Genomic DNA, 13,261 nt, shown 5'->3' on the forward strand with positions numbered 1-13,261 from the left:
CAACTCTTGATTTGGCTCTGGTCATGATTTCACAGTTGTGAGACTGAGTTCCACGTCAGGCTCCTGCTGACAGCATGGAGCCTGCTTAGAATTCTCTCTCTCCTCCTCTCTCTCTGCCCTTCCCCCATCCACAGTTTCTCTCTCAAAATGTAAATAAATAAATACAGGTTATTTGAAGTTCTCAGAAAGAAACGTGGACATGTGATAGAATCTGGTGGGAGTACTGGCAACTTTTGATGGGATTGGCAGTGACAGACTGTTAGAGTTGTTGTTTGAGTCAAGATATGAATAAAGAAAAGTGAGTTCTATGGAAAATAGGGAAAGAGCGGGAGGGAAAGAACTGAGCATGTTTACAGCCGATACACATGAGAAATGGGGCAAATGGGTCAATACGAGGCAGACACAAACCAGATCTTGTTCACCAGACTTTATTCCAAGTTCACTGGGAAACCATTGAAGGATTTTGAACAGTGGGGTGTGAAATAAGTCAACTGGATTTGCATTAAAAAAATAACTCTTGTGCTGTGGGGAGTATTGCTTAAAGAGGGGCAGGAAGTGAAACAAAGAGATCAGCTAGGAAGCTATTGCAATAGACCAGGCAGGAGAAGATGCTGGCTTGAACTGAGATGGTAGAAATGGAGATGGAGTGAGTGGACACATGCAAGATAAATATCTGAGGGGCAAATTTGACAGATCTTGTTAATGACCTAGGTGTGAAGGATAAAGGAAGGACAGAATGAAGATTGCTCTGAAATATTTGTCTTGAGTAACCGTGTGGAGGGACTTGCCCTTTATTGTGATACATAATACAGAAGCAGAACCTGGGATAGGGTAGGAAAGAAAATTTTCTGTCTTGGACTTGTTACCTTTTAGATGCATGTGGTGTGTATGCTGAAGTGTCAGTAGGCAGCTACCTACAAAAGTTAGCACTCAGAACAGCATTGAGAACTGGGGCTATCCATTTGGCAATACTAATCTAAGCATATGTGTTATTTAAAGCCATGGAAGTGAATGAAATGTTCTAGTAAGAAGTTAGAAAATCAAAAGTAACCTGAATTGAACCTGGAGAATTATAACTTTTTAGGTCAGGTGGATGAAGTGAAGTCATCAATGGTGACTAAGATGAGTTATGGTGAAAAGCAGAAGAGTATGATGTTGCAGAAATAAAGGATAGTGTTCAGGAATGAGTGAGTGGCCAATTACACAGAAGTTGTGTGTCAACTAAGACAAGAATTGAGAAATGTCTACAGAATTTGGCTACATGGAATTTTGAGACCTTTATAAGAACAATGTCAATAGAAGAAAAAAAGAACGATGTCAATGAGTGATGTGGAGGAAAGCCAGATTAGAATAGATTCGAGTGAAGATGTAATATAGAAAGAGATATCAAGCAGAAACCTTCAAGAATTTTCCTGTAATAGGGAGCAAAGAAATAGGTGGCAACTTAAGATTTTTCAAGTAGTTTTTTTTCCCAAATGGTAGTTACAAAAGTATGTTTTTGCAGTTAATGGGTCAGCACCCCAACAGAGAAAAACATCCACGGAAAGTAGACGATGTAGAAATTAAGTCCTTAAGAAAGTAAAAGGGGATATCAACCAAAGTGCACATGGAAGGAGGGACCAGTCCTTTTATGTAAGAGAGGCAGGAGAGACAGAGACCGTGGCTTTAGACATGTATCGTATTTACCTTTAACAAATTCTGCTCGACCATCTTTAAAAGTCTGGTACTTCTGAGCTATGAGATCACATTCTTTGCCAAAAATTTTTTACACTTTCCAAAATTTGGGAAATATTTGGCTAAATGAACTTTCTGTACTGTGGGACTTTTCAGACTCTTTGATCTGCTCATCTGTATTGTAAAGAGTTTATAGATTGCAACAAATCCCAAACTGATTTGACATATAAGACCTTTCTCATGAACCACGCTTTATGTCCAGGAAGAAGTTTTCTAAGGAACATACTTCAGGGGATTCTGAATAGTCAAAAGGACTAGAGTTTTTTTTGTTTTTTTTTTTTTTTTTTTTTTTTTTTTTTACTAAAACTGATTTTTAAAAAGGTCTTTTTTTCTTTATATTCTTTTCATAAAACCCATTTTTCTAGCACTCAAATAAAAGGAAGAAGGAGATTATATGGTAAATATGTGGACACATGTTATTTTTAGCCATTCCTTGACTTTTTCTTAATAAACAAAACTCTAGCAATGTAAGCATGACTTTTTACCTGATATAGTTTGATTAATATCTATTGCTTTTTGTTACTGTTTTGTATTTGTTTGCAACACGTTGCCCTTATTATTTGTTCTTATTTTTGTCTTCAACTCTTTTTCTGCCTTTTGTGGTCTTAACTGAGCATTCTATGAAAGTCCATTTTCTCTCCTTTTTAGCCTATCAGTTATACCTCTTTAAAATTTTTTTAATCATTGTCCTCGAGTTCTCAATATACATTTGTAATGAATCCTAGCCTACTTTTAAATAACACTAGATCACTTCATAGCTAATGTGAATACCATATAATAAAACAATTCCTGATTTTTTCCTCCTGTCCCTTGCATCATTGCCACTATTCACTTCTCTTACACATAAACATCTTAAATGTGTATGTACATAAGATATATACATAAGCACGTGCCCTTGATACATTGTTGCTATTATTTTGAACAAATTGTTACCTTTTAGATTAATTAAGAATAACATGGGGCGCCTGGGTGTCTCAGTCCGTTAAGCGTCCGACTTCAGCTCAGGTCATGATCTCATGGTCCGTGAGTTCAAGCCCTGCATTGGGCTCTGTGCTGACAGCTCAGAGCCTGGAGCCTGTTTTGGATTCTGTGTCTCCCTCTCTCTCTGACCCTCCCCCATTCATGCTCTGTCTCTCTGTCTCAAAAATAAATAAATGTTAAAAAAATTTAAAAAAAAGAATAACAGAAATAATTTTTTTAAGTAGGCTTCACACCCAGTGCAGAGCCCAATGCAGGTCTTGAATTCACAATCCCAGATCAAGACCTGAGCTGAGATCAACAGTTGGACACTTAATGAACTGGGTCACCCAGACTCCCAAGAGAAATAATTTTTGCGTTTGCCTTCACTTATTCCTTCTTCAATGCTCTTCCTTTCTTTATGTAGATGAGTTTCTGACCCATATTATTTTCCTACTCTCCAAAGAATTTTTTTTTTTTGGCATTTCTTGCAAGGCAGATCTGCTGGCAACAAATTCCCTCAATTTTTGTTTATTTGAGAAAGTCTTTCTCTATCCTTCATTCTTGAAGAATAATTTTGCAGGGTATAGAATTCTAGGTTGGTGGCTTTTTTCTCTCAACATTTTATTTCACTCCACTTTCTTCTTGCATGTTGGATGTAATTCTTGTCTTTTTTCTTCTATAGGTAAAGTCTTATTCTCTGATTTCTTTCAAAATTTTTTCCTTATCTTTGAGTTTTTGTAGTTTAAAATGATATGCCTAGGTGTAGGGTTTTTTTAAGTTTATTTATTTATTTTGAGAGAGAGAGTGCACACACATATGCATGTGCATGTATGAGCCAGAACCCAACATTGGGCTTGATCTCACAAACAGTGAGATCATGACCTGAGCCTAAGTCAAGAGTCAGAAACTCCACAGACTGAGCCACCCAGACACCTCTAGGTGTAGGTTTTTATCCTACTTGTGTTCTCTGAGCTTTCTCAGTTTGTGGGTAGGTGTTTGACTTTAATTTGGGGAATTGTCAGTCATTATTGTTTGAGTTTTTTTCCTGTTTCTTTCTGTCTTTCTTCTCCTTTTGATGTTCCCATTATAGGTATATTAAACCTTTTGTAGCTGTCCCACGGCCTTGGATATTCTGTTCTGTTTTCTTCAGAAAACCTTCTTTTTGCTTTTCAGTTTTGAAGGTTTGTACTGAGATATCCTCAAGCTCAGAGATTTGTCTTCATCTGTGTCTGGTCAACTTATAAGTCCATTGAAGGCATTCTTCATTTCTATTACAGTGTTTTTAATCTCTAGCATTTCTTTTTGGCTATTTTGTAGGATTTCCATCTTGCTTCTTACATTGCCCATCTCTTCTTACATGATGTCTATTTTATTCATAAGGTCATTATGAATGGTATTCAAAGGTCCTTAGAGACCTTTGCATATTAATCCTAATTGTTTTAAATTCCCAGTCTGATAATTTCAACACCCTGCCATGTCTGGCTCTGATGTTTGCTCCGTCTCTTCAAATTGTGCTTTTTTGCCTTTTGGTATGCTTTGTAATTTTTTTCTTGACAACTGGTCATGGTGTACTGGGTATAAGGAACTGTTGTAAACAGGATCCTAGGAATGTAGTGTTGAGGTGTGAGAGGAGAGGAATATTTCTCTAGTCCTGTGACTACACCTCAGTTTTTATTGAGACTGTGCCTCTAGGCTGTGAACTTCACAAGAATTTCTGTTTTTTTTCCTTCCTCTCTTAGGTGGGACAGGATGGCTAGAGTGGGCTGGAGTTGGGTATTTCCCTCTCCTAGACCAGTTAGACTCTGATAATGTCCCATCAGGTTAGGCACTGGTTAACTAGTTTCCCCTGAGTGCAGCCTTGTTAAGGAGAATAGAATGCAAGATGGTTCCCTATCCCTGCCCTCTGCTCGAAACCCAAGGGGATTTTTCTCTGATATTTACTACAGGAACCTGGTTGAGCTCCTGGAGATAAATGTCACAAAATTGTGGGGCTCCCTATGACTGTGTCTACCTGGCGTTTTTAACTCTCACAATTGTTCCTACTGAGTCTCCAGCAATTTGTTAATTAATGTGCAGGGATCCTGCCCCCGCACTTGTTCCCATAGGTGTTTCAGCTCTTGGGCTTCTGCCTCGGTTCCTTTATTTGACTTTTGTCTCTTCAGTCTTGGGTGCAGTGATTTGCCCTGTGTCCTCATCTCTCTCAAAGATCCAAGAACAGTTGTTAATTTTTCACTCTGTTCATAGTTTCACTTGTTGTTAGGATGGCATGGAAACTTCCAAGTTCCTTACACGTGGAACTAAAAACCAGAGTCTCACCCTTTCTTTTTCTTATATATGATACGAAACTGTGAATGAAAATCCCTTTGTTTACAAAGAGAAATAAAAATGCATCACAATCAAATGTCACCTATGCTTTGAATATAGTAAGATTTAGGAACTCTCAAACTGCCCAATATACTGTAGCATCTTCCTGATAGAAGGCATTTCACAAATACTTTACTGAATGAGTAAATAAATGCATGAGGTTCCATTAACTATGACCATATATTATTAAATATAAAGAAATCCAGTTCACTTGCAGTATTTAGAATAGTTTGAATTATCTACCTGTTCAATCTACTACTATATTGGAATGGTAAATGGTTTTACTGTTAGAATAGATTCTGGAATGGGGTGGTGGGAAGAAAATTGCATTTTCCCTTCCCTAGATGAATTAAAAACCTTACTTTTTAAAATTAATATTCTAATTAATTAAATAGTAGATATTTAACTACTCAAGGTCTCATTTTTAAATCCATGGTGGAAACTGGCAGAACAATCTGTACATAGTAAGGACTCAGCAAATATTTGTTTAATTTAATTAGATTTTTCAAAAGGACCTGCCTTGATTAAACTTAGTACAAAAACTACATATATTTGTTTCATTTCAGGAAACCCAGGAAGGCCCAATTACTGCAAATCATTTTCATATGGAGACCAATAATATCTGAGATTCTGCTTCAGAACATTGCTTATTTACTCATCAAATGTGGATGAAATATTTATTATGTGCAAGCCACTCTGCTAGGTGTGGTGAATGCAAAGAACAATAGTCTAGAGTCTGGTGCAGACAGCCAAGACTGTAAATAATAATCACCTATCTTGTTGTCTATATTTAGTTTTTGACAAGTGATTTTTATCTGTATTTTGTTAGTGTGTTCCTCTCCACATCTTCCTCCTTCTCTTAGTTCTTTTTTTTTCCACCCTTATTGTTCTTAGTATTGTTTGTTCTGGAAAGACAAACAGTTCTGAAGAGTTGGAAGAGGTATCAGAGAGGAGGGTGGGCTTGCAGTTTATTGAAATTCGAACAGCCTTTTCCAAATGTTTTCTCAGTCTCCTGTGTTCTAAGGTAGTAAGAAGGTCCCCTGGGGCTCTGGGAAATCTAATATATTTCTGTTTTAGTATGATATGGTGTGTGTGTGTGTGTGTGTGTGTGTGTGTGTGTGTGTGTGTAGATGCACGTGCGTGCATCTGTGTGTTTGTCTACACGGGCCCACATAGAAGATCTTTTTTTCCTTTCCAGCTGTCCAAGATCAGAAGCTTTAGGGCTGTGTATTACCCATATTTTATTCTCTATGCTGTTACTCCTAATGCAAAGACAGCTTTTCTATATATTTCCTCTTTCAGTTCCATCTTCCTGGACACTTGTTCGAAACAAAGCTCCTACTGACCATCCCCCACTGGAACCTTGCTGGTTTAACAAGGAGGCCATTTTTTGCCCCCAGAGGATGAACTCAAGGCTGAGTACGCTGCCTGGATTTTGGAGAGATATTGTCCAAACTTTCAATGCTTTGGTCTAATTTTTGTTTATATTTTAAATTAAGTTTACTTATGTATTTTGAGAGAAAGCGTGAGACAGCAAGCTCACACAGTGGGGGGAGGGGCAGAGGGAGAAAAAGAGAGAATGTCAAGCGGGCTCTGTGCTGGAACCCACAAACCGGGAGTTCATGACCTGAGCCAAAACCAAGAGTGAGTCATTTAACTGAGCCACACAGGCACCCTCCTTGGACTAATTTTCATTGCAGTTTGGAGCTTTTCTTTATTTATTTTCATCCAGGGGTATGGACTTTCATTAGTGTTTATTGAAAATGAAGTGGTCTTTTGGCTGTTTTCTTTGTTATTTTTGGATAGTTTCTAAGAAGGAGAGGGGCAAAGAACCTTTTGCTCTGCCTTCTCTTCCTAAAATTCTCTTAGAAGGCTTAAAATATAGTTGTGATAAGGGGCACCTGGCTGGCTCATTTGGTAGAACATGTGACTCTTGGTCTTGGGCTTGTGAGTTCGAACCCCATGTTAGGTGTAGAGATGACTTAAAATGAACAAATAAAAACTTAAACAAAGTAGTTGTGATGAGACTGAGGGAGGAAAAACTGGAATTGTTCTAAAAATTGTTAGTGATAGAAAATTAGAGTTTAAGATTTAAGAGGTGAAGTTTTAGATGGTGACAAATTCAAATATACTTATTGTATCAGAGGTAGAGTGGAGATGAAAAACAATGGAGATGAAAAGGTAAGGAAATTGTCAAGCTGGGGCATTGATTTCATCTTCCATATGAGAGTTGAAGAATAATTCCAGTAATTGGGGTTCAAGAGGCTGTGCATTATATAATGAAGTTCTTAGAGAATGTGTGTGACTTGAAAGCTATGGGACAGGAAATGAGTAAAAGTGCAAATATTTTATGCTGTATTTAAAAGAGAAGCTACATCCTATGACAGTTTGAGAGAAAAATCACATAACAGATGTAGTAAGCAAGGACAGGCTTAGGGTGGCAATGTCTGCATGCATCAGCAAGAGCCGGCTGGAAGTTGGGAGGATGACAGATTGCTGGAGGTGTATCTCTGTTAAAAGAAATGGCTTCTGCTTTTCCATCAGTCACAGGAGCATCAGCAGTGTCTGGGCTTCTGCCTTTCTGGGCATTTTTCATGATGCAAAGAAACTGCTAAAATCTGTTGGGGGGAATTTCTGATTTCATTAAATCTTCACAGTTGTATTTTTGCTGCTTCCTAAGTAATTTCGGAGTAAGAAAAAAATATGATTAGAAACTAATTGTGGCCGCTGCTTCTTTCTAATGGAATTGCTGAGGTTATCTCTGGGGTAGATAGTTCTTTTGCTGATGAAAAGACACTAAGATAGACTCTTACCGCATTTTTACTTAGAAATGTGATGCTATGCATGTGGTTTGGATTCAGTAGGTGAGAGAAAGACAGACATGAACTGTCGACAATATAAATGAGAGGAATCTTGACCTACTGGGAGTGAACAAGAAGAGGTCATTTAAGAGACAAGTCGAACTAAAAGGGATGAAAACCTCAAAAAGTGATGGGAAGCAGGGGATTTATGGTTAGTTATGGACAATGATGAATATTTCTGCAGCAGAGTAGTGATAACAAATGTCTAGAAATGGCGATGTCTTCCACTGTATGTAGTGTTTCATTTCCATTCCATACATCCCCATCCATTACTGCCAAGCTTCTATGGAAAGTTTTTTGTGCAGCACAGCCCTGTGTTGTTTATAATTTGAAGATTACAGGTTAGTACTGGGTTTGGTCAGGACTGGATAAGGTTCTGTGTGGCAGAAAACTTGAAAGAAGATAGCCGAAATATGATGGGAAATTTGTTTACTTCACACATAAAGAATTCTAGAGGAAGGCGGTCTAAGCAGGTATGTGGACTCCATGGTCATAGGGACCTGTGCTCCTACATGTCCATCCTGCTACCCTGAGGGTATAGCCCTTATCCTTGCACTTGGATGCAGTTGCTACAGCAGCACATCGAATCTGCATTATTACTGCATTCCAGAGGCAGTATGGAGAAAGGGAGGAAGAAGAGCATATTTCCTTTTTCCTTAAAGGTTTCTGGAAGTTCCACATAACACCTTTACTTACCAGTACTTAGAGACAAGGAAGGCTGGGAAACCAAAACTTTCAGCAGTTTTTGTAGGTAAAAATGAATATTCTTTTATTTTGAGAGACAAGATGAGAATGTGTGGTTGGAAGGCAAGGAGGTATTTCTGCTACAGAAAGATGAAATCCAGCAGGAAGGGGAAAGTGGGTCATCTGGGAACCATTGCTGGATGACTCAGTCCACAGTGGAGAACCAAACCATAAAGTGGACTGGCTCAGAAAAGAAACAGAACAATAAAACATGTTTATTGCAGCATTATTTACAACAGCCTATATATATAAACAACCCAAGTGTTCATTGATAGGTGAATGGAGAAAGAAGATGTGATAAACACACACACACACACACACACTGGAATATTACCCAGTCATTAAAAAAAATGAGATCTTGCCATTTGCAATAGCATAGATGGACCTAGATATTATAATAAATGAAGTAAGTCAGACAGAGAAAGACAAATACCATGATTTCACTTAAATGTGAAATCTAAAAAAAACAAAGCAAATAAACAAACAAAAAGCAGGAACAAACCATAAGTACAGAGAACAAACTGATGGTTGCCAGAAGAGAGGGGAGTGGGGAGATGAGTAAAATGGGTGCAGGGGAGTGGGAGAGATAAACTTCCAGTTATGGAATGAATATGTCACAGGGACAAAAAGCTCAATGTAGGGAATCTAGTTAATAGTATTGTAGTTGTGTTGTGTGGTGACAGATGGTAGCAACATTTATGAACATAGCGTATTATATAGACTTTTTGAATCACTATGTTGTACACATGAAACTGATTTAACATTGTGTGCCAACTATACTTTGGTAAAAAAGGAAGTATTAGCTCCACATAATTATGCTATAGAGTATCATGGATTTTTATGTTCTTCCTCAAAAAATCAATGTGTTCTCTCATTTCTTTTGCTATAAAACCGGTTTAAGTATTTTTCTCAGTGTGATAACAGTTGATCAAATTTTCATTGAAAAAGTTTAAGCTAAAACAAGAAGCGTTGCCAAATCTCACATTTTCAGGATTGAGTTAAGCAATTTCCTGGTATGAGTCAAGGTTCAGTCAGAAAAACAAATGATGATGGTGTTTCAGAAAGGAATAAATTTAAAACAGTGAACTAGTGACTTAAAAATACATAGTGGGGCACCTGGGTGGCTCAGGCGTTTGAGCATCTAGCTATTGATTTTGGCTTAGGTCATGATCTCATGGTTGTAAGATCAGGCCCTGCTTTGGACTGTGTGGTGACAGAGTGGAGCCTGTTTAGGATTCTTTCTTTCTCCCTCTCTGCCCCTCAGACTGCTGTCTCAGTCTCTCTCTCTCTGGGAAAAAAAAAAAATGTAGGAGGGGTTGGAGGAGCAGTGATTATGGAAAACACTCACTATTACTCAGTTTTATCATAAACCATGAAAGGATTAGGAAGGTCCAGGAATCACAGGGATCTCCCACTAATGATCTCAGCTCACCACTGCACCAGATAAATCACTTACCAAGGGTCTGAGGAAGCTACAAAGAATCACTTCCATTGGAGCCCATAAAGTCTCCTTACTGGACAAAAAATAATGATTTCTACTTCTTTCAAACTTTGTGACCTCTGCTTAGTAAACTCTAACCCAGAAATCTGATTTCAGGGGATTCTTGGAAATGCATTTTCCTAGACCTCCAGTCACTTTGATATGAGGAAAGCAAGAAAAAAAATAAAGGTGCACATTGGTTGTTCTCAAAAAAATAATATGCAATACAGTCACTCCTTTGGCTATTAAGCATCCATATAGACCCTACTATGTATATTTAAATTTTAAAACAACAATAAAAATAACCTCCTTAAAAAAATCCCATTGCATATTAACATAAATAATGTATTTTAATGAAATAACTGTATTTCCCAGATAAAAATTTAGTGAAAAGAGTGGCAGTGTTTTACATTTTGCAAATCTCTCTAATACTGGCCTAATAGAGGACAGTTGGGTTGTCATATCCATTTCTGCATTCTATCATTTGTGATGTGTTGCTCTGGTTGAAGAAAATGAAGAAAATCCAGGTTTGCACATATATAGGTAGCTGAAAAGGGAGGAGACTTTATAAATAATTTTGAATAGTTTTCTTTGATACTATACCTAAACTCAGTAAGGAGTAATTACTTCAAGGTTAACTGTAATGTGGAATCTGAAACTATATCAATAAACTTTTCATTACATTGAAATCCATTGGTGTACCCATTGGTCTATTATGTAACTTAAATGCAGTTTTTACCCATGCATGATTCTGTAATGATGCATGGGGCATTTGGAAAATATTATGAATTGTGCAGATCTTCCAAATGTTGATGAATTTCATTATAATATGTCATGAAATTTCACTGATACTACTCCCAAATTCATCAGAAAAGTCTGTATATTGGAAAGCTGGCAAGCTAATTGAAGCTTTCGCTTGAAGCTTAAACTGTGTTATTGGCAATGAAAACCGTCAGTTGTTTTATGTGACAGGCTCACTTTGACCATTTTTGAGAAAATGTCAGCCATATATCCAAGTTTAAGTATTGATGTTAGATTTCCAGTTACTCTTTTCAGAAGAAGTGATGTTTCCTGAACATGGTATAGTTCAGCTCAGAACTCAAACAGTGGCACAACTGTTTTTCCTCATGACAACCATCATACTTTGCTGTACAACAGAAATGCTTTATATGTACTTCCCATTTGGTCTCACAGGGTATTATGTACTCAGAAGTTTAGATTTAATAATAATAATTTTTTGTGCTTCTGTGAGGATATTTTTAAGTGAAAGTGGATGTATTGGCATTGAACAAAATGACCATTATACAGCTTGGTACCACTGCCTTGATTCATTCTACATTGCCAGCTGTTAGATCCCTCACTGTTCTGCACACTCAGTACAAAGGTCAACACAGTGAAAATGATAAATAAGCTCTTAGTCTTGTTATTGAAATGGCTGTGACCTCGACTGGACCCACTGAAAGGGTCTTGGGGACCCTTAGGGTCTGCAGACCACATATTGAAAACGGCTAAAGCATTCAATGATACGTTTGACATAACCAGCACTTAATCACATTTTAGTGCTCAGTTCAATTTTTGAGATCCTTGAAAGTTGATGGTTTTGTATTCTTAATCTCAAAAAAATAGCTTATTGGACAAAATTGTATTTTGATGGTTAAAAATGTCCATTAAGTGATTGAATGCCTAATTTTATCCCTTTCCTGAAAATCCATTTCCACGGTGAATATAATTCATAGAGCAACAGACAGAAGACCACACTCTCTGAGCTCCATTTGGTGAAAGATAGTGGGATCAGACAAAAATAAAAGTTGTCATTTAATATACTATTTATAATGATATCTTAATGTTTATCAAATTTTCTTCATTGATTTCTGAATTCTTATTCCTTTAAAAAAAGTGTTTCAATTATTTATTGAAAGAGTTAGACATCATTATCTGGTGAGATAGATTATTTTTGTGCAGTGAGTATATCTTACATATAGTAGGAATTGGATTTTTTAAAAAAATTTTATTTATCTGTTTTGAGAGAAAGGGAGACAGAGAAAGAGAGACAGAGACAGAGACAGAGAGAAAGAACACAGAGGAGGGGCAGAGAAAGAATCCCAAGCAGCCTTTGCACTGTCAGCACAGAGCCTGATGTGGAGCCATGAGACCATGACTTGAGCCAAAACCAAGAGTCCAACACTTAACTGACTGAGCCACTCAGGCACTCCATGATTTTTTTCCTAAATAGTCACCTGTGTTTCTCCCTTACTAGCCACAGGGAAGGATTTTACTGGGGTGCCCAGGAAGATCTCTTAGCAAATTTGTTCACCTTTTCTTCTTTCCTGGAAAGTCCATTGGCTATTCATTCTTTGAAGCTGCCAGCTTCCTTCCGACCCTCCGGTTTCTCCTCAGGTGTGTTTGCAGAACACTCAAATCTCTCTTGTTCTCTTCTGCTTGTAGAAAATAAGCCTACAGACCCTTATTTATTTTTATATATTAACTAAAAATCAATATGGAAGATATTAAGAATTAAAAAGTCAATTCAATCATCCCGTCTTCCTTCTGTCTTATTTGAGCTGAATTGTTTCAATTACATATGTTCTGTCACCTGGGTTCTACCACTATTTCTCCACAGTAAGCCCAACTGGTATTCACTGCCTTTACCCTTCATTTTAGATTTTTCCGGTTCAGGTCTTGAACATTTTTTAAATCACACATTTAATTATCTTCCATTTTTTTCCATCTGCTATGGACTGTATTGTGTCCCCCTCCCCCCTGATCCCCCTAAAATCCATATTTTGAAGCCTTAACTCCCAATGTGATGGTATTTGGAGGTGGGGCATTTGGAAGATAATGAGGTTTAGATGGAGTCGTAGGGGTGGGGCCCCATGATGGGATTACTATCCTTATGAAGAGATACCAGAGAACTTGCTCTCTCTCCACAATGTGAAGACACAGAGAGAGAGTGGCCAGCTGTCAGCCATCCAGAAAGAGAGCTTGCACCAAAATCTTCTCATGCCGGCACCCTAATCTCAGATTTCCAACCTATAGAACAGTGAAAAAATAAATTTCTGTTGGGTCAAACCAGGCTATGACATTTTGTTATGGCAGCCTGAGCTGACTGAAACACCAT

At 37.6% G+C, this 13,261-nt stretch overlaps 2 long non-coding RNA genes across 3 annotated transcripts in view; one reads left to right on the forward strand and one right to left on the reverse strand.

Moving 5' to 3' along the window:
• The window catches only part of LOC121016178 (uncharacterized), a 366,104-nt gene that overhangs the window by 267,565 nt on the left and 85,278 nt on the right, over positions 1–13,261 (forward strand). The window lies entirely within an intron of this gene.
• The window catches only part of LOC121016177 (uncharacterized), a 100,653-nt gene that overhangs the window by 24,281 nt on the left and 63,111 nt on the right, over positions 1–13,261 (reverse strand). The gene's annotated exons all lie outside the window — the stretch shown is intronic.

This window comes from Herpailurus yagouaroundi, unplaced genomic scaffold (genome assembly GCF_014898765.1).
Source record: "Herpailurus yagouaroundi ecotype Mexico unplaced genomic scaffold, PumYag 209, whole genome shotgun sequence".
Classification (NCBI taxonomy): Eukaryota; Metazoa; Chordata; class Mammalia; order Carnivora; family Felidae; genus Herpailurus; species Herpailurus yagouaroundi.